Genomic DNA, 18,329 nt, shown 5'->3' on the forward strand with positions numbered 1-18,329 from the left:
GGGTTTTGCAACATTGACAATCATATCAACTGCAAATAGCGACAGTTTTCTTTCCTTCTGATCTTGTGCCTTTTGTTTCCTTTACCTGCTTTATCAAACTTGCTAGAACTTCCAGCCATATGCCGAGTAAGTGTGATGAGCATAGATATCCTTGTTCTCAATCTTGCCTGGTTCCCAATCTTAGTGGGAAAGCATTCAGTCATTCACTATGACATTAGACTGTAGGACTTTTGTAGATACTCTTTATCACCTTGAGGAAGATCCTCTCTATTGCTACTTTTCTGAGCATTTTTTAAAATTATGAATGGCTGTTGAATTTTGTCAAATGTTTTTCCTGCACATTGGTATAATCATTTAATGTTTATTCTTTAGTCTACTGATATGGTGTATTACATTGATTGATTTTTAAGTATAAAACCAACCATTCTTTAATGGAATAAGCCCCACTTGGCCATGGTGTACCATTCTCCATTATATACTGCTGAATTCTACCTACTAATATTTTGCTGAGGATTTTTGTGTCTAAATCCATTAAGAATATTGGTCTATATTTCTCTTTTTTGTTCTGTCTTTGTCTGGTTTTGGTAGCAGGGTAATGTCAGCCCCAGTAGCACCAGAAGAACAAGGCTTACTAGAATAGAATTGCAAGGGTTCCAGGCCAAGTGCGGTGGCCTATGCCTGTAATCCCAGCATTTTGGGAGGCTGAGGTGGGCGGATCACTTGAGGTCAGGAGTTCGAGACCAGCCTGGCCAACATGGTGAAACCCCATCTCTATTAAAAATACAAAAATTAGCCACGCGTGGTGGTGCATGCCAGTAATCCCAGCTACTTGGGAGGCTGAGGCAGGAGAATCACTTGAGCCCTGGAGGCAGAGGTTGCAGTGAGCCAAGATCGTGCCATTGCACTCCAGTCTGGGTGACAAGAGCAAGACTCCTCTCAAAAAAAAAAATAATAATAATTGCAAGGGTTCCAACAAGTTTACTGTCATTGGACCTAAAGCCCACAAAAGTAAATGAGAACTCACATGCTACATTTAAACAGGGAAACTGCTGCCTGCTAAACTAAAGTATGAAATAAGACCTGAAGTTTCAACTGATGCTAATACTAAAATGACTCAGATGTTGAAATTGTCTGACAAGGATTTTAAAGCAGTCATCATAAAAATGCTTTGGCAAGAAATTATGAAATCTCTTGAAACAAATGAAAACAGAAAATCTCAGCAAAGAAATGGAAGTTATATAAAAGGATCAAATAGAAATTTTAGAAATGAAAAATACCATAATTGGGGGAAAAAACTTTGCTAATGGACTCATTAGTACAGTGGAGATGTTCAGTGATGGACAAATACCCCAACTCTCTATTGAATGGGCAGGATGGCCGGACACATAAAACATGCCACGCTGTCTCCTGCCGTGCTGTCTCCTAGAATTCCCCAGCCCTGCCATGCTGACTTCAGAGGGACTGAGCTTCAGTTGCCCACGGTGCTGTCTGGGTAACCTGTCCTTCATGGGCTGCCTGCCCTTCCTGTTTCACTCCTTATGCTCCATGCTATGTTTCTTGGGATCAATTCCCAAATCAATTTCTTGAACTCAAATCCTTGTCTCAGGGTTGGCTTCTGGCAACCCCAAACCAAGACTAATTCTTACTAATTCTCATGACAACCTATAAGGTATTACAGGTAAAACATGGAACGGCACCTAACCCAGAGTAAGTTCTCACTGGTAACTTTCATGATTGGTGCCTCAGTTTTGTTATGTATAAGACAGAGGCATCGAACCCCCCACCCTCTTCCTCTGGACTTCTTCTTGCTCTCCTCTTAAATAAAAATCTCTGCAAACCCACCTTTGTTCTTTGTTTTACCTGTTCTTTCCCAAGGGAAGGCAAAAAGCCTTCTCCCTGTAGGATGCTCAGGCAGACAAAGGAGCTGCTTCAAGCCAGCGCCCCTCCCTCACCAACCCCAGTGGAATCCCAGCCTCCACAGTCAGTTGGGTTGTTGTTTTTTATAATACCAGTGTGAAATAAATTGAAAAATTACCCATAAAATACAGGTTTTCAGCAGCTGGCCTGAAATTTCTTTCCATAAACAAACAAGTTTAAAGAGATGCCTGATGCCACCCGCCAATCCCAAACTTTTATGTCCCCATGTGGCAGTGGGGTCTGCCGGGAGATTTGGCCTCCTGGGCAAAGGCAGGCTGCTGGGGGCCACAAGTCACCCCTAGGTCTTTGGGGCTGACTTGTACTTCTCAACCGTATCTGTCTGCTCCATGAAGAATCCCCCAGACTCATCCCTCATCCCCCAGCTCCTACACTCAGCATAGACTTGGGAGCCAAACTGCCTGGATTTGAATCAGAGATTTCCACTTATTCAGTGTGACTTCAAGCAAGTTACTTAATCTATCTCTGCCTCAGTTTCCCCAACTGATAATGCTCATAATAGTAGTACCTACTTCATAGGATTGTTTGTGGATTAAATTAGTTAAATATACATGAAGTTCTTAGGACATGGCACAAGACCATGCTGTATAACTGTTAGCTATTATTACTCGTCCAGGAGGAAGAAAAACTAGGATAGAAGCTACAGCAGGAGGCCTAGTGACATTTTGATTTTCCCACAATAAGCTTTCTCTGGAGTTTCCTTCAGGGTGTTTACATAAATGCCTGTCCAACACTCTGCAGTTTGCAAAGCTTGCTACATCTGCTATCTCATTTGGATCAACATTTAAGCCATGGAAGGAGTTAGGACAGAGGTTGTGATTATCCCCATTACCCCTAGTTTACAGAAGAGGAAACTGAGGCCCAGTAGGTGAATTGACTTGCCCATGATCTCAAGAAGGGGTAGAGCCAGGACCCCATTTCTGTAGCTTGAGGATCCGGGACGCATCTTGATTCTTGTCACACACTGAAAGCAGGTCAGAGCCCTCCTGATCCTGCATCGCACACTGAAGCTTGAACCTCATCCTAGACCACAACATAACCCTGGTCTCAGGTGGGGCTCTGACCCCATGCTTGACCACAGACTGAAGCCCAGATTAAGCCTCAGTATCGGTTTGAGTCAGAACTCTGAATCTCGCTTCACACTAGGCCCTGACTCCAGCCTCAGACTGATTCCTGATCTTTGTTATAGGCTGAGTCCTAATCCAGGTCCCATATTGACTCATGATCCTGATTCCACACTGTGCCCTAACTCTGGCCCCAGACTGAGCCCCCAGTGGGAGCCTCTAACTTGGAACTCCATCTCTAACCCCATCCTGAATCTTTTGTATAAATCCAATTGCCCATCTTCCCCAGGCTTTGGTCCATCTACCTGAAAAACAGAGTAGGGAAGAAAGTGCTCAGCACCCTTTGGAGAAGGCCCAGGCACCAGAGCAGAATTTACAATCCACCACAGGAAGCAAGACCCTCATCTCATCTCCTGTGTTTGCAACTTCCTCCAACTCCACCCCAGCTGGGACAGCCTCAAAGACCCCAGTCCTCCTGACGCCAGAACTCTGAGGAGTTCTATTGTTTAGGTGGTTTTCGGTTTTGATTATTTAATACAGTCATTTCTGGTTTTATATTCACAGCTTTGGTCAGCTGGGATAGGGTTTTTCTTCTTCCTGTGGTTGAAGTTGTAACACTATTTCAAACAAAGGAAAAATTTTAAAAACAACAGTGAAAATATTTTCAAAATATGTTCACAATCAAGTTAATTTCTTGGTAATTGGCTGGGGAAGAGAAGGGAAGGACAAAGAGAGATTTTTCATAATGAAGGGACAGCAGTTCTCTGGTGGGTTGGGGGACAGCAGGGTGGGGGCCAGCCTTGGGTCTCAGTCTACACAAAGGTGGTAATGGGCTGGGGGAGATAGGGATTGGGAGCTGGACCCAGGACAGTGGGTGAGAAAAGCCAAGGTCAGGCCTCTAAAGCTGGACCCAGGACAGTGGAGGAGAAAAGCCAAGGTCAGGCCTCTAAATGTCCCACTCTGGAGGGAGTTAGGACCCGGAGCCTATTTTTCGCGGTGTGCCCTTAATTCTGGGCCTCACTTTTTTCATCTGTGAAATGGATTCAATAACACCTGCCCAAGGAGGACTCTTGAAATTAAAAGACAAGGTGGCTGCAAAGCACCCAGCACAAGGCCTGACACTGAGGTGTACAAGTAATAGTAGTTGATGCCATCATCATTATTTGTATTCATGGTTTGCCAGCCCAGAGGCTGTAGAACCTGGTGGTACAGGGAAGGCTGAGTCAGACAACCTGGATTCAAGCCCCAGTTGTGCCACTTACTACTTATGTGACCTCCGGCAAGTTGCTGAGCCTCTCTGACCTTTGGTTTTCTCATCCATAAAATGGGGATAGTAACTGAGTTGTTGTGAGGATCGAATGCATGACTGCATGCAAAGCACTTAGAACTGTGCCTAGTGCATAGTCAGTGCCAAGTGTCAGCTACTACTATCTGCTCAAAAATATTTCATGCATACCTACTACGTGCAGGTTGTGAATTGATTGATTCTTTTTTCATTACTAAGCACTAACTGTGTGCCAGAGAGCAGTGAGAACCGAAGACACAGTAGCTTCTATCAAGGCCCTCATCGCCTGGTGGGAGACTGAGAAGGAAAGAAGGCAATGATGACAAGGTCAAGTAAGTTCTAAAATCCAGGCACAGGGGAGGAGCTGTGGGAGCCTAGGGGCAAGGCCAGAGAAGGGTTCACAGGAGTTAAACATTCATTCATTCAACAAGTATCTGCTGAGCACTGGCCCAAGGCTGAGGATTCAGCCACCACCACCACAGGTCCACATCTGGCCTTCCTGGAGCTTGCAGCCTAGCCGGGGAGACAGGAACAATGAAGACACACACACATAGATAACATGATGGTGGTGATGGTGAGTGCCGCGATGAAAACCAAAGCCAGGGGAGGGGATAGAGAATGACAGACATGGTCCGGGGAGGCTTCTCTGCAAGGTGAGCAGAGATTTGGATAAAGTGGGGGAACGAGTCCTGTGGAGGTCTGGGGAGGGCATTCCAGGTGGAGGGGCAGTAAATGCAGAGGCCCAGAGGTCTCTCCATGGGGTAACGAGGGAGGCAGAGGGAGGGAGGGAGTGGAGGGAGCAAGGGTATGTGTAGGAGGGAAGCAGGGCAGGAGTGGGAGCACAGTGACTCGCCTGCATGTATTCCCAAGGAGATGGGAAGGAGAGGCGGGCAGAGGGGTAAAGGAGAGGAAGCAGGAGCTGCCACTTTTGAGAAGCACTGAGAAGAGAAGCAGAGGTGGGTGGGGAGGGGGATGCAGGGCCAGGACTGGTGGGCAGGGGCCCTGCAAGCCCTGCTTACTGGAACAGGAGAAGGCTGGGGGAGGTGTTCCAACCTTCACAAGCCACAGGCAACCACTGAGTGACATTAGACAGGGAAGGGATGAGATCAGACCCTGGCATTAGAAAGGCTGGAGTTCTGGGTCCTTCATGCTCTCTCCCTTAATTCTTACAAGAACCCATTTCACAGGTGGGGAAAATGGAGGTCCCAGAGAGGTTCAGTGACTTGCTCCAGGTCACTCTGAAAGGACGCAGATCTGGCTGCCTCCAGCTCCCCCTGCTCCTTGAGTTCCCTGCTGTCTTCCCTGGCCTCTGCCTCTGGGCCCAAGAACTCCCAGCCCTCAGCATCCATGGCCTCCCCCTGGCCCACGAAGTCCTCAGCCACCTCCTTCCTGGAGGGCTCAGCCAAAATCAGACTGAGGAAGAAGTGGTGGGCACTCACCTTCTGGCCTTCCTCAGCCCCTTATTCCTAGGACCAGTCCCCATCTAGGGGTCCTCACTGCCTCCCTGCAGCCCCTTGAAACTTCTGATCATTCAGCTCCTGGGATGTCCTGGGCAAAGTTATCCAGGCCCAGGTCCCCGGCTCGTGGCTCTCCTCTCATTCCCTCAGCGGGTGCCCTGCCCACACCAGGATTGCATTCACCATCCAGGTGCTTGCTGACTCGGGGGCAGGCTGAGTGCTGATGAGTTAATGCCCCCTAGGAGCACCCCTGAGTGGATGAGGATGGGAGTTGGTGGAAAAACATTTCAGTCCCCTCGCCCCTTGGGTGGGACAGTTCTGTTGCCAGAGTTCCCAGTGGGAGGGATGCCCAGTTGCCAACTTGATCCTTATCACACCCTGTGCTTGCTTCTTTGGGACTGGCTTCCAGGGAATCTATTTGGACGGGAATTCTTGTTTCCATAACCGCCAAGCCTAGTCCATTCTACCTGCAAAATAGCTCTCCAAGCCTTGCCTCTGTGACTGCCAGGTCTGCCGCAGCCTCCTGCATCTCTGTTTGTACTCGTGTAAAGGCCCCCCAAGCTGTCCTCTTGTTTTGCCCTTGCAGTCTACCCCTCCTCCCTCCCAAGGAGCCAAAGGGGTTGGGTTTTAAGGAAAACCTGACCATGGCTGCCTGCTGTTCTCAGGTTAAACAGCACCCCTGCAAGGTCCACAGGCAGCCCACCTAACCGTTTCTCTACATCTCTGCCCCAAGCCACACTGGTCACCTTCCCATTTTTCAAACACACCTACTTATCACCTTCTCAGGGCTTTTGCACTTGCTGTCTCCTCTGGATGGAACACTCCCAGTCTCCCATGGTTAGCTCATTCCAGGCTGCAGTTCAAATGTCACCTCCTCAAAGAGGCCTTCCCTGACCATGCGATGGAAACTCCCATCCTTCACCACTACGCTTGGCTTAGCCCTCTTAGCTTTGCTTCCTCTCCTTTGAACTGTTTCCCATTATCTGAACTAGCCTTGTTTGTTTGTTGTGATGATGATTGAGCCCCCCAAAGCAGAGAACTTGTCTGCACACACTGGGCATCTGGCTGGCTGCGGGTGTTGAGCTGTGAGATCAGCTATGTTCTTGCCCTGCTGCAGTTGACAGTCTGGTTGGACAGGGGCTGGAGGGATGAACCAGTTGTGGAAAATGCCACAAAGGAAGAGGAGTAACCGGCTGCAGGGAGAGTGGGAGGGCATACTCACTTGGGTGGGTGGATTCTGTGTAAGAACAGAGACCTACCAAGGTGGGCAGATCAATTGAGGTCAGGAGTTCAAGACCACCCTGGCCAACATGGTGAAACCCCGTCTCCACTAAAACTACAAAAACATTAGCTAGGCGTGGTGGGGCACGCCTGTGATCCCAGCTACACGGGAGACTGAGGCAGGAGAATCACTTGAACCTAGAAGGCAGAGGTTGCAGTGAGCCGCGATCATGCCGCTGCCCTCCAGCCTGGGTGACAAGAGTGAAACTCTATCTCAAATAAATAAATAAATAAATAAAATAAAGTGCGGCTGCATTTGCCTCCCAGGGCAGCCCAGGTGTAAGCTATACAGCTTGCTGGAATGTCTCCATGGCTTCTAGGGGATGGCCCAAGAGAGTTCCAAACACATCATATTCCAGTGAATGGGACTGGTCAGCCCATAGCCACATGGCCATGTCCAGCTGCAAGGGAGGCTGGGAAATGTAATATTCTGCAGGCCACCCATGTGCTCAGATAAAAATAAAGAGAATATTATTCAAGAGAAAGGGAGACAGAATGTGGGGGATGACTGATGATCCTTGCCATAGGCATCAGCAGGAAACCACCAGCCCCCACTTCCCTGTTTCTGCATGTCTGTTTCTTGGTCCTTCCTGTGTGTGATGGAGGGAAAGATGGCTGTGTGTGATGGAAAAAAAGATGGTCCTGAATGAGCCTGATTCCCCTTCTGGGTTCCCACACCCTCTGGTAATTCCCTCCTTTCCCCCGTTTCTGCCCTGTATCTCCTACAGTGTCTCCAGCCCTCCTTCACTCCATTTCTCCCTCTCATCATAGACTGTCTTGGAAGTTCTGCCTACAAATGTGGCGGCTGCTGTCCCGCTCTTCTCTCCATCCCCTCTGGAAGCCTGGCCTCTCCCCCAGCTTCCTGCTCTGTTCTGTAGCTCACTCAGCGAGGACCAGTCCCTCTCTGTCATGAGATCCACTTTTTCTCTCCAACCTCCCTGTGGGCCTCTGTCCTGTCAACATCCCTCCTGACACTCTCTGTGACATTTGACCACCTGCTGGAATCAAAGAATGTGGGCTCTGCAATCAGGCAGGACAGAAATGAAGATGCTTCCCCTCTCTCAGCCTCAATGATCTCATCTGTAAAATGGTGTGAAGAATGTCCACTAACTAATTGAAACAAATTTTTATTTGCAGCCATGACATACCATGCATTTAAGTAAGCCCATATGAGCACATCTGAAGGCAGTGATAATACAATCAATAATACTACTGGGAGTGCCTAGCTCTTACTGAGTGCTAAGCTCTTCAGCACGTCAGCTCAGAAATGTGGCCCCTCCCATGGCCCCGCCTGCACTCTTTTCTCCTTTTTTGCTTAACTTCCCTTTTGTTGCTTCTTTCTTGAGTCCATTTTTGGCTCTGTTCTCTCCTCATCTCTGCAGCTTTCCCAAATTCTTTTTTAAATTTTTATTTATTTATGTATGTATTTATTTTGAGACTGGGTTTCACTCTTGTTGCCCAGACTGGAGTGCAATAGCATGATCTCGGCTCACTGAAACTCCACCTCTTGGGTTCAAGTGATTCTTCTGCCTCAGCCTCCCAAGTAGCTGGGATTACAGGCGCACACCACCCTGCTCAGCTAATTACTGTATTTTTAGTAGAGACAGGGTTTCATCATGTTGGCCAGGCTGGTCTCTAACTTCTAACCTCAGGTGATCCACTCGCCTCAGCTTCCCAAAGTGCTGGGATTACAGGCATGAGATACCACGTCCAGCCAGCTCTCCCAAATCCTTTTCCCAGCCTGACATGTTGCCACACTTCATCTACCTGGCTGGACACCTCCGCTTGAAGTCCTGTGGACATCTCAAACCCAGGGTGTCTAAAATAGAACTCAGCCTCTTCCCCTGCAGGCTTCCAACTCTGGAAAGGGCCCAACCACCTACCCGCTGGGTCTGTGAGCCAGGCCTTCCTCTCAGGCCCCTCCTCTCTTCCCCTGGCCCCAGCCTCCTTCCCCACTTCCCCACCCTTCCCCACCCCAATGCACATACAGTTGCTCAATTGCTAGTCCTCACATACTGCATTGTGTCACCCCACCTGGTCATTGTCCTGCCCATGTCCTCTCAGCACTCACCTTTCCATGTCCAAGGAGTCTTCTGCAAACATCTGCAACTGTCTGAAGCCAAGGTGCTGGAGAACTAAGAGAGAGTCCCCAAGCAGCCCTCAGCCAATGACCGATGGGAGGTGGTGGATAAATACCAGCCCCCTGCCCTGAGTTGGGAGACCTGAGGTGTGCTCTTCACTGTCTCAAGAGGACCTCAATGGGGCTGAGCTCCCGTTGCCCATATTAGCAATTCACTTATTATGCATCAGTGGCTTCAGTGGTTTACTGGAGTGTCTTCATTGTCTCTGGGCCACATAATTTTATGGAAGTCACAGCCCTTCTCTCTAAAGTCCATCTATGAAGCCACTTTACCTCTGTTTGAGAAGCACTGGTCTCCAGGATGACATCTATACCCCTTACCTGGCATTCAAGGTCAACCTGCTGACTCCACCATGTGTCTACCCTTCCATGCTTTGCTCATGCTCTTCCCTCCTGCCTGAAATATTCATCACTTTGCTTAATGCTTGTCTGAGTTGCACCTATCCTTCAAGACTCAGCTCAAGTTCACTTCCTCTGGGAAGCCTTTCAGACCACATTAATCCTTCGAGTGTTCCCCACAGCCCCAAGAATCTGCTCCCCACATGTGGCACAAATAGTGCCTTGGGTCTTACCTGGTTTGTTCCTTCAGCAAACCAAGGTTAAGTTAGCATTTTCTCTGTGCAAGGCCCTGAGAGCTGGGAGAGCTGGAGACATGAGGTGAGTCAACACAGACCCTGCTCTGAGGTCTGGGCAGTCCAGTTGAAAGACGTCCAGGACATGGGGTTGGGCATTCCAGGCAAGACCATCAACTCCACGAGGAAAGGGATGATTTTAATTCACTATGAGAAATGAGTGAATCATTTATTTTCTTAGCTTAAAACAGGGGGTGGACAAGAGACTGACTCTGGCCCACCATCTGTTTTTATAAATAAAGTTTTATTGAAACACAACTATATTTCTTCATGTATCACCTATGGCCTTTACACTACAATGTAGGAGTAATTGTGAAAGAGACCACATGGACCACAAACACTAAAATATTTACTGTTTGGACCCTTATAGAAGTTCCCTGGCCCTGGCTTGAAACACTAATACTTGTTTATTATTTCACACAGTTTCTGAAGGCCAGAAATTTGGGAGTGGTTTAGCTGGGTGGTTCTGGCTGAGGGTGTCTCAGGAGGTTGCAGTCCGCAGGGCTGTCTGAGTCTCATCATAACACAGCAGCTGGTTTCTCCAGTGAAGGCTTCCATGCTAGGCACCTCACACACAGCCTCATTTAATCCTCATAAACATCCTTAAAGGACAGCTATGATTATTACCTACATTTCTCAGCTGAGGAAACCAGAGCTCAGAGAGAGGAAGTTATTTCCCTAAGGCAAGGACAGAGCTAGGACTGGAGCTCAGGTTCCTCTGCCTCCAAAGCCCTGCTCCTAACCACTGGGCTGTCCTTCTGAGCACCACGGGGTCCCAGCAAATGATCTGTGGCTGGGGATCCAGGATCATTGTGATTTGACTCAGATGTCCCTTTGCCAGGGGTATGGTCCTACTCTCCCTCCAGTTACCTGCTCCCCATGTGGGGTCCACCTTCTTTCAGACCCTCTATCAAGTGAGTCAATGGTACTGTCCAATTCCTTCCCAATATCTTTGCCATCCACCCCCACTCTTTTCCAGCCCCACTGCTTCGGTCTTACCTCTGGCCGTCTGGGCTCCCATCTAGAGACAAAGTCAGGGGAGGTGATGCTTTCTGCTGATATTCCTTGATTTTTTCCACCTGATTCACTTTCAGCTCTCCTCTGCCCATCCTCTCAGAAGATGGATATGCAAAAAATGACCCCAGAGCCATAGGAAGGCCCCAAATGCATCCCAAAGTACTGCAGATGATACCTCCTGATCAAGCCCTGCTGCTAATCAATCAATAGAATTAATATAATTATACAATTTCATTTATTCAGCCTTCTACCTTCACAAATACCTGGACCTTGGTTTCAGGTAAACTGGCTCGAGTTCCTGCTTGGTCTTTGCCAACATGTGTCCACGGGCAGGTCTTAGTCTTTCCTTTGGCCTCAGCCTCCTCATCTCAGGATTGCTAGAGGGGGTTAAAGGACATTGCATTGTAATTTGCTTGTTTTCACACTTGGTACATAATACTTGCTAGAACCATGATGCAAAGAGCAGTCAGTCCGCATGCTTATAAGGGAAGCAAAGATGTTCAGTATTATAGAATGCATGGCTAACATGGCCCCAAGATGGTCCAATGGAAAGCTCTTCTTCTAATCAAATAGTGAACAATCCAGGAATAACCAAAGAAAAAGTTCATCTTATTATTTGTTTTCACTGCAGCTCCATGAGGCAGAATTCATTTTGTGTGTTTTGCAGATACAGGAACAGTAGGTGAGAGCATGAGTAACTCAGCTCAGGTCACACAGCAGGTGGGAGAGAACTGGAACAAGAACCCAGTGCTCTTTCTGCTCTACCCACTGACCCATCCTCTCACGCATCATGCACCCATACTCCCATCCACCCACCTTCCCATTCATGCATTCACCCATTCACCCACCTTCCATCCATCTACCATCCACCATGTACCTACACTCCCATCTACCATCCACCCACATTTCCATTCACCCATCCTCCCATCCATCAACCCTCCAATCCACCACCCACAGACCTTCCCATCCATTCATTTACCCATCCACATATTCACCCACCCTCCCATCCATCCATCTACTGTCCATCACCTACTCATTTTCCCATCTGCTCTTCACCCCTACCCTCCTATCCATCCATCCAACCATCCACCCGCCCTCCCATCCAGTCATCCACTGTCCCAACCATCCACCATCTACCCACCTATCCATCACTCACCCTTTCTTTCATTCACTCATCCTCCCATCCTCCCATCCACCATCCACCCTCCACCCATTTATTTGACAGTTGCTGAGAGCCTACTAACCACCAATCACTATTCCAGGCACTGAGATATGACTTTGAGCTAGACAAAGTCTTGCTTCATGGAGCTCACATTTTGGCTGTGAAGGGCAGCAACAGACAAATAAATACGTAGTTTACGTGAGGTACTGCAAGGAAAAAATAAAGCAGGGGAGTGATGTCGGGAGTGATGTCAGGAGTGACTAAGGCAGGATGGTGGTCAGGGAGGTCCTCTCTGAAACGGGACATTTGAGCAGAAGCCTGAAGGAAGTGAGCTCCCTGACAACTTGGGAGAAGAGAATTTCAGGCAGAGAGAACAGTTGTACAAAGGCCCAGTGGTAGGAATAGAAACAGCTTGATGGGATTAAGAATCAACAAAAAGGTCATTACGGATGAAGCAGAATGAGGGAGGAAACCCAAGCCAGCTCGGGCTTGATCATGGCAGGCTTTGTCAGTCACTGTGAGTAACCAGACTTTATTTCAAGTGACTTGGCCAACAGTGTCTCCCCAGTAGTAGAGTGATTGCTCGTCTGCCAGAAAAGGGGCACAGAGCTCTGGACATCAATACTTGCCGATCTCTCCTTCATCAGCCACCCAACCCTGGCAACAGTTTTCAATTACACCTGTGAAAACTTGTGGGTTAAACAGCTGAGATCCATGCCTCAGCTTCTATAGGTGATAAGCCTGTCCTTCCTTAGGTAAAGAAAGGAAGGGGCGAACCATCAATGAGCACCATTCACATACCTTAGCCGGTTCAGCTTCACCACCCTCTGAAGGTGCCATCAGCAGCTCCCTTTTGCTGAAGAGTAGGCGGAGGCCCAGAGAGGTCATGTGGTGTGTGCTTGAGGTCACATGGCTGAGAGGTGGCACCAGATTTGCCCAACTCTCAAGTCCCATAGTCTAACGTTTCACTCCACTCAGATTCAACCTCCCAAGAAATTATTTGTTTGAGTACCTACTAGGCACCAGACTCAGAGTGAGAGGCAGTTGCAGATTCACTCAGGGCCAGTTTTGGAGGCCAGCTTCACTATCACCCAGCACAGCCCATCTTTCTACTTGTGAGGAAACAGAGGCTCAGTGAAGGAATGCCTTTCAGATCACAGAGAGGATGAAGCCAGGATATTCAAACCCAGCTTATTTTACTACAACTCTACATGGTAGGAAAGAGAAAAGCGCCCATACAATTTCAGTGGCTTGACGTGGAGCCTGGCAACAGATGTGTTCTTGGACTGTTGGCTATAAGACAAACCAGCTTTCCCCACTGACTGTCACCGTGTTTTGGGAGACAAAGCCTAGGACTTTGGGGTGTCCACCGTGGGTCAATAAATGCCCCCAAACAAGCATATCTTTCAAAAGTGGGGACTTATTAATTCATTGATTGGTTTCTTGATTGATCAATTGATTTATATGTCCCTGTTGGACAAAGGGTTTGAGGCAGCCTGGGAAGGAAGTGAAGTGTGGAAACTGGTCATCTTCTGTGCTTCTTACATTCCACTCATTGGGAACATCAAAAAATGAAAAAAAAAATCCAGCTGCTACATAGCTGGGGAACAAATTCTTGGTATGGAAGTAATTCTGCTAAGGCTAGCCTCCTCAGAGTAATTCCAAATGCTTTTCCTATTTTCAAATTTAATTAGGAGACATTTCTGTAGTGTGAGTCATCATTTAATAATGGGGGGCGTTTATTAGGGAATGAGTGGAAAGAGAACAGGACAGCTGGATAATTCAGATCCCAGTTCTTCAAGTCTCTGGCTGTGTGATCTTGGGTGAGCCACTTCACCTCTCTGAACCTCAGTTTTCTTGTCTTTAAATTGATATTTACCTGGCAAGGTTTGGGGAAGGTCTCAACTAGATTATGCACATAACAAGCTTGCCAGTGTTAGTACATAATAGGTGTTTAATAAATATCAACTGCCTTCTCTTTCCATTTATTTTCTTATTTGGTCTTCTAAACAACCTTGGGGACCATGATAGGTATGTTGTTTGCTTTCTCTAGCATGAAAACAGCCTCCCAGAAACTACTCAGCCAATCCTCTGAAATGGTATTTCCGGTCAAATCTGATGCACCTTCTGAGACTTTTTTTTTTTTGTCTTTTCCAGTAAAGCCAAGCACATAGTCATTGTTAGTTTTAAAAAATGTATTTGGATGGGGTATGAAGTTCAGAAGAGAAAGACATTCCTGGTTGGGGTATTCAAGCAAGGATCCCTGAAGAAGAGATGCTAGCATTTGGCTAGGTGATAGGAAGGGGACAGGAAACAGCAAAAGGCAGGATGTGGAGGCAGGATGAGTTGAAAGATGCTGTTATTGAAGGCGATGGTGGTAGTTTAGCCCTGAAAGCCACCAAGAGCTCAAGAGCAGGAGGGAAGAAGACGAGTTTCTGATGAAGAAAGACCAAAGTCACTCACTAGCTGATTTGTGCTTGGGAGGAGCATCTCTTTCCCCTGCTGATTGGGAGTCTTTTGTTTCCCTGGGACAATAGGCACTGGTCACTGAAGAGTGTGTCTGTCCTCCACAATTTCCCATGTTCCTGTCTCTGGAGAACTCCTCCCTGACTCCGAGAGACAGGATGGAGTTGTCAATCAAGATGTCTGTCACTTTGCCTACCAGGGGAGAGCTTTCCAAGTGGGGCCCTGTTTTTCTGCTGGGGCTATAGGGGAGGGTCTCCATCTTCATGTGTCAGGATGTAGCCTTGGGGCTGCTGGTGTCATATTTATGCCACATGGAATGAAGCTGTCTGAAGCAGGAAAGGATGATATTACCAAGCAAAAAGAGATGCAAAGCTGAGTGTGGACGGAGGCCTGCTTCTGATCCTGTCCATGTACTTGGATCAAACCATGCCTGAACTCCATTTGGTTTGCACCTTATGGGGCAATAAGGGAATAAGTAATTCTCTTTGTTTATTCAACAGGATTTCTGTCACTTGGCAATTCTGATTAATACAGACTTCTGATTAATACAGTTGGCAAATGAGAGACAAGTGATCTCTTCAGAAATGGACAGAGCAGGAAAGGAACCCACCAAGCATGGAGAGGTTGAATGAGAGTCTCTTCTTCCCCATTGACTCACTGCAGCCCTGGATCAAGTTGCTGCCCTTCTCTGGGACTCAGTTTTATCATCTGTGAAATGGGCTGCAGTGAGTGGGAAACAAAATCATTTATTTATGCCCAACCTTGTTGCAAAAATGATTTAAGACAGCTTACAAATGTATTAAAGCCAGAGATTAGGAAAAGAAAGAGATAATGAAATTGTGAGAAGGGGAGAAAAGGTGAACTCAAGGATGAGGTTAGGTTATTGAATGCCTGCTGTAAAGTTCTGGACAGTTGCTAAAGGTGAACAGACAAGTTTGTTCTGAGATTCTTTGTAGCCAAAGCAAGAAAAAGAAAATGCAGGTACGTGGATTTGCAGGAAAAAAAAAAAAAAAACAACCCGGTTCCTGAGAAGAAGCCCAACTTTTCTTAGAATAAAAGTCTGAAACAATTTTCCTTGTGGTTCCCCATCAAAAGGACTTTGTGAAATACCATGAGCAAATATGAAAACCAGACAGGTTGAGTATCCCTTATCTGGAATGCTTGGAACCAGAAGTGTTTCAGATAACAGATTCTTTTGGATTATGGAATATTTGCACATACAGTCCTATCTCGGGCATAGGACCCAAGTCTAAACACAAAATTCATTCATGTTTCATGTATACCTTATACAAGTTACCTGAAGGTAATTTTATTTTTCTGTGTGTTGTGCACCTGCATTTTGACTGCAACCTGTCACGTGAGGTCAGGTATAGAGTTCTCTACTTGTGGCATCATGTTGGTACTCAAAAATTTTGGATTTTGGAGCATTTTCAATTTCAGATTTTCAAATTACAGGTGCTCAACATTTAACAGGCTGGGGTAAATAGTTGCAACATATTTAATAGTCGGAGGATTAAAATCCACAATAAAATAAGAGCTCCCACAAATCAATAAGGACAAAGGAAAAAAACACTCCATCAATAAAATGGGCAAAAAGGGATAAGAACACAATTCACAATAGGGGAAATAGCTATCAAATCAGAAAAAAATATCAGAAGAATGGGTAATATCAGTGTTGGTCACAATGTGGGGAAATAGACATGCTCAGACACCTTAACTTACTTTTAGCGTTTCTCATCACCTGACACACCATATATATACGTCTCTACTTGTTGGGGATCTCTCTCTCTGACCAGATTGCAAGTTCCATGAGAGTAAGGACTACCTCCTCATCACTGCTGAATTCCCAGAACCTAGAACAGTGTGCCCAGAACAGAGTAGATCCTTGATAAATATTTATCAAGTATGTGAGTCAATAAATAAATGAGTGAATGAATGGACAGTGTGTAAACTGGGGTCATATATTTGGCAGGCAATTTGGCAACATTTATTAGAATGAAAATGCACAAACACTGATGCAGACATTCCTCCTTTAGCCATACGCTCGACTGAGACATACAAATACTCAAAGGAATGGGTCAAAGAGTGTTTTTGTAGTGCTGTTTAAATGGCAAAAGTTGGAAATGACCTAAATGCCAAACAATACTACACTAATAAAGTTATGGTTTATTCTGACTGTGAAATATTGTGTGTTCTTCTTTAAAAAAATAGTGTTTTCATACTGATGTGGTCAGATCTCCAAGATACATTATCAAAAGAAAATAGCAAGTCACAGAACAATAATATGTAACATTTACGGTAAAAACAAAACAAACTTTCCAGGCGCAGTGGCTCACGCCTGTAATCCTAACACTTTGGGAGGCTGAGGCGGGTGGATCACGAGGTCAGGAGATTGAGACTATCCTGGCTAACACGGTGAAACCTGTCTCTACTAAAAACACAAAATATCAGCCAAGTGTGGTGGCACGCACCTGTAATCCCAGCTACTTGGGAGGCTGAGGCAGGAAAATCACTTGAACTCGGGAGGCGGAGGTTGCAGTGAGTCGAGATCACGCCACTGCACCCCAGCCTGGGCGACAGAGAGAGACTCCATCTCAAACAAACAAACAAAAACAAACAAACAAAAAACACCACAAACAAACAAACTCAGTCTGTCTGGTTAGCTAGCTACTATCTATCTATCTATCCATCCATCCACTCGCTTACATTGGTCAACCTATCAGTATAAACAAATAGAAACATATCTAGAAGGAAATACCAAGCTGTTAACAGTTCTTCAGAACAAGGAAATAAAATGTGGAGGTTTACACAAAGGGCTATTTTTACTTTAAAAATATATTTCAGTATAATATGCATTTAATGTGCATAGATAGGTTGGCAAATGATAAAGCTTTACAAACTGTATTTATCCCTGTCAGCATCACTCAGATGAAGAAAGAGATATGACCAGCACCCCAGCAGCGCTACTGTTATCCTCTCAAGGAAAATTATCACTGCCCTTCTATTACTTTTATCACCCTAGACTAGTTTTGCTAACTTTTGGACTTTATATAAATAGAATCAAAAAGTGGATACAATTTTGTATCTTTCATCTTTGGTGCAATATTCTGTTTATGTGAATATTGCCAAATGGCCTGACACTCCAACCAGTGTGGCAGAAGGCCTGTTCCCCCCATGCAGCCACCCAATACATTTTAACTAACCTGTAGTCTGTATTTTGTTCAGTCCCAGTAATGTCCTTTACAGCTTTTTTTCTAGTTTGGGATTACATGTTGCATGTAGTTGTCATGTCTCTTTAGTATCCTTTAATCTGGAACAGTTTCTCAGCCTTTCTTTGTCTTTCATGATGTTGGCCTTTAAGAAAAATATAGGTTAGTTGTTTTATGGAATGTCACATCCCTCACTTTGGGTTTGTGTGATGTCTCCTCATGATTAGACTGAGGTTATGCATTTTGGGCAGGAATATCTTGTAAATGATGCTGTGTTCTTCTCAGTCTATCACATTAAGAGGTACACAATGTCAATTTGTCCCTTTATTAGTGTTAACTGATCATTTGGTTAAGGTGACATCCAGTTTCTCCACTGTAAAGTTGTTTACTTTTTCTTTTGTAATTAAAAAGTACTTTTAGGAAGCTACTTTAATATCTTTATCTATTAAATATCCTTTTCCTTGTCAAAGCCATGGTATGTTTAAAATGTGAATTTCTTTCTTTTTAAGTTCAGGGGTACATGTGCAGATTTGTTACACAGGTAAACATGTGCCATGGGGGTTTGTTGTACAGATTATTTCATTGCCCAGGTATTAAGCCTAGTACCCATGAGTTATTTTTCCTGATCCTCTCCCTCATCCCACGCTCCACCCTCCAGTAGGCCTCAGTGTGTGTCATTCT

At 46.0% G+C, this 18,329-nt stretch overlaps 1 protein-coding gene across 3 annotated transcripts in view; it reads left to right on the forward strand.

Annotated features, from left to right (window-relative positions):
* FAM110A (family with sequence similarity 110 member A) overlaps positions 1–16,902 on the forward strand; it is a 331,582-nt gene extending 314,680 nt beyond the window's left edge. For 2 of the 3 annotated variants that reach the window (XR_004668211.4, XR_004668209.4), the window contains 2 exons: positions 4,504–4,616; positions 14,940–16,902. The gene's annotated coding sequence lies outside the window, so the exon portion shown is untranslated. The remainder of the gene's footprint in view (positions 1–4,503; positions 4,617–14,939) is intronic. The other variant, XR_008622240.3, reaches the window with a different exon arrangement.
* The last annotated feature ends 1,427 nt before the right edge of the window (positions 16,903–18,329 follow it).

This window comes from Pan paniscus, chromosome 21 (assembly GCF_029289425.2).
Source record: "Pan paniscus chromosome 21, NHGRI_mPanPan1-v2.0_pri, whole genome shotgun sequence".
Taxonomy (NCBI): domain Eukaryota; kingdom Metazoa; phylum Chordata; class Mammalia; order Primates; family Hominidae; genus Pan; species Pan paniscus.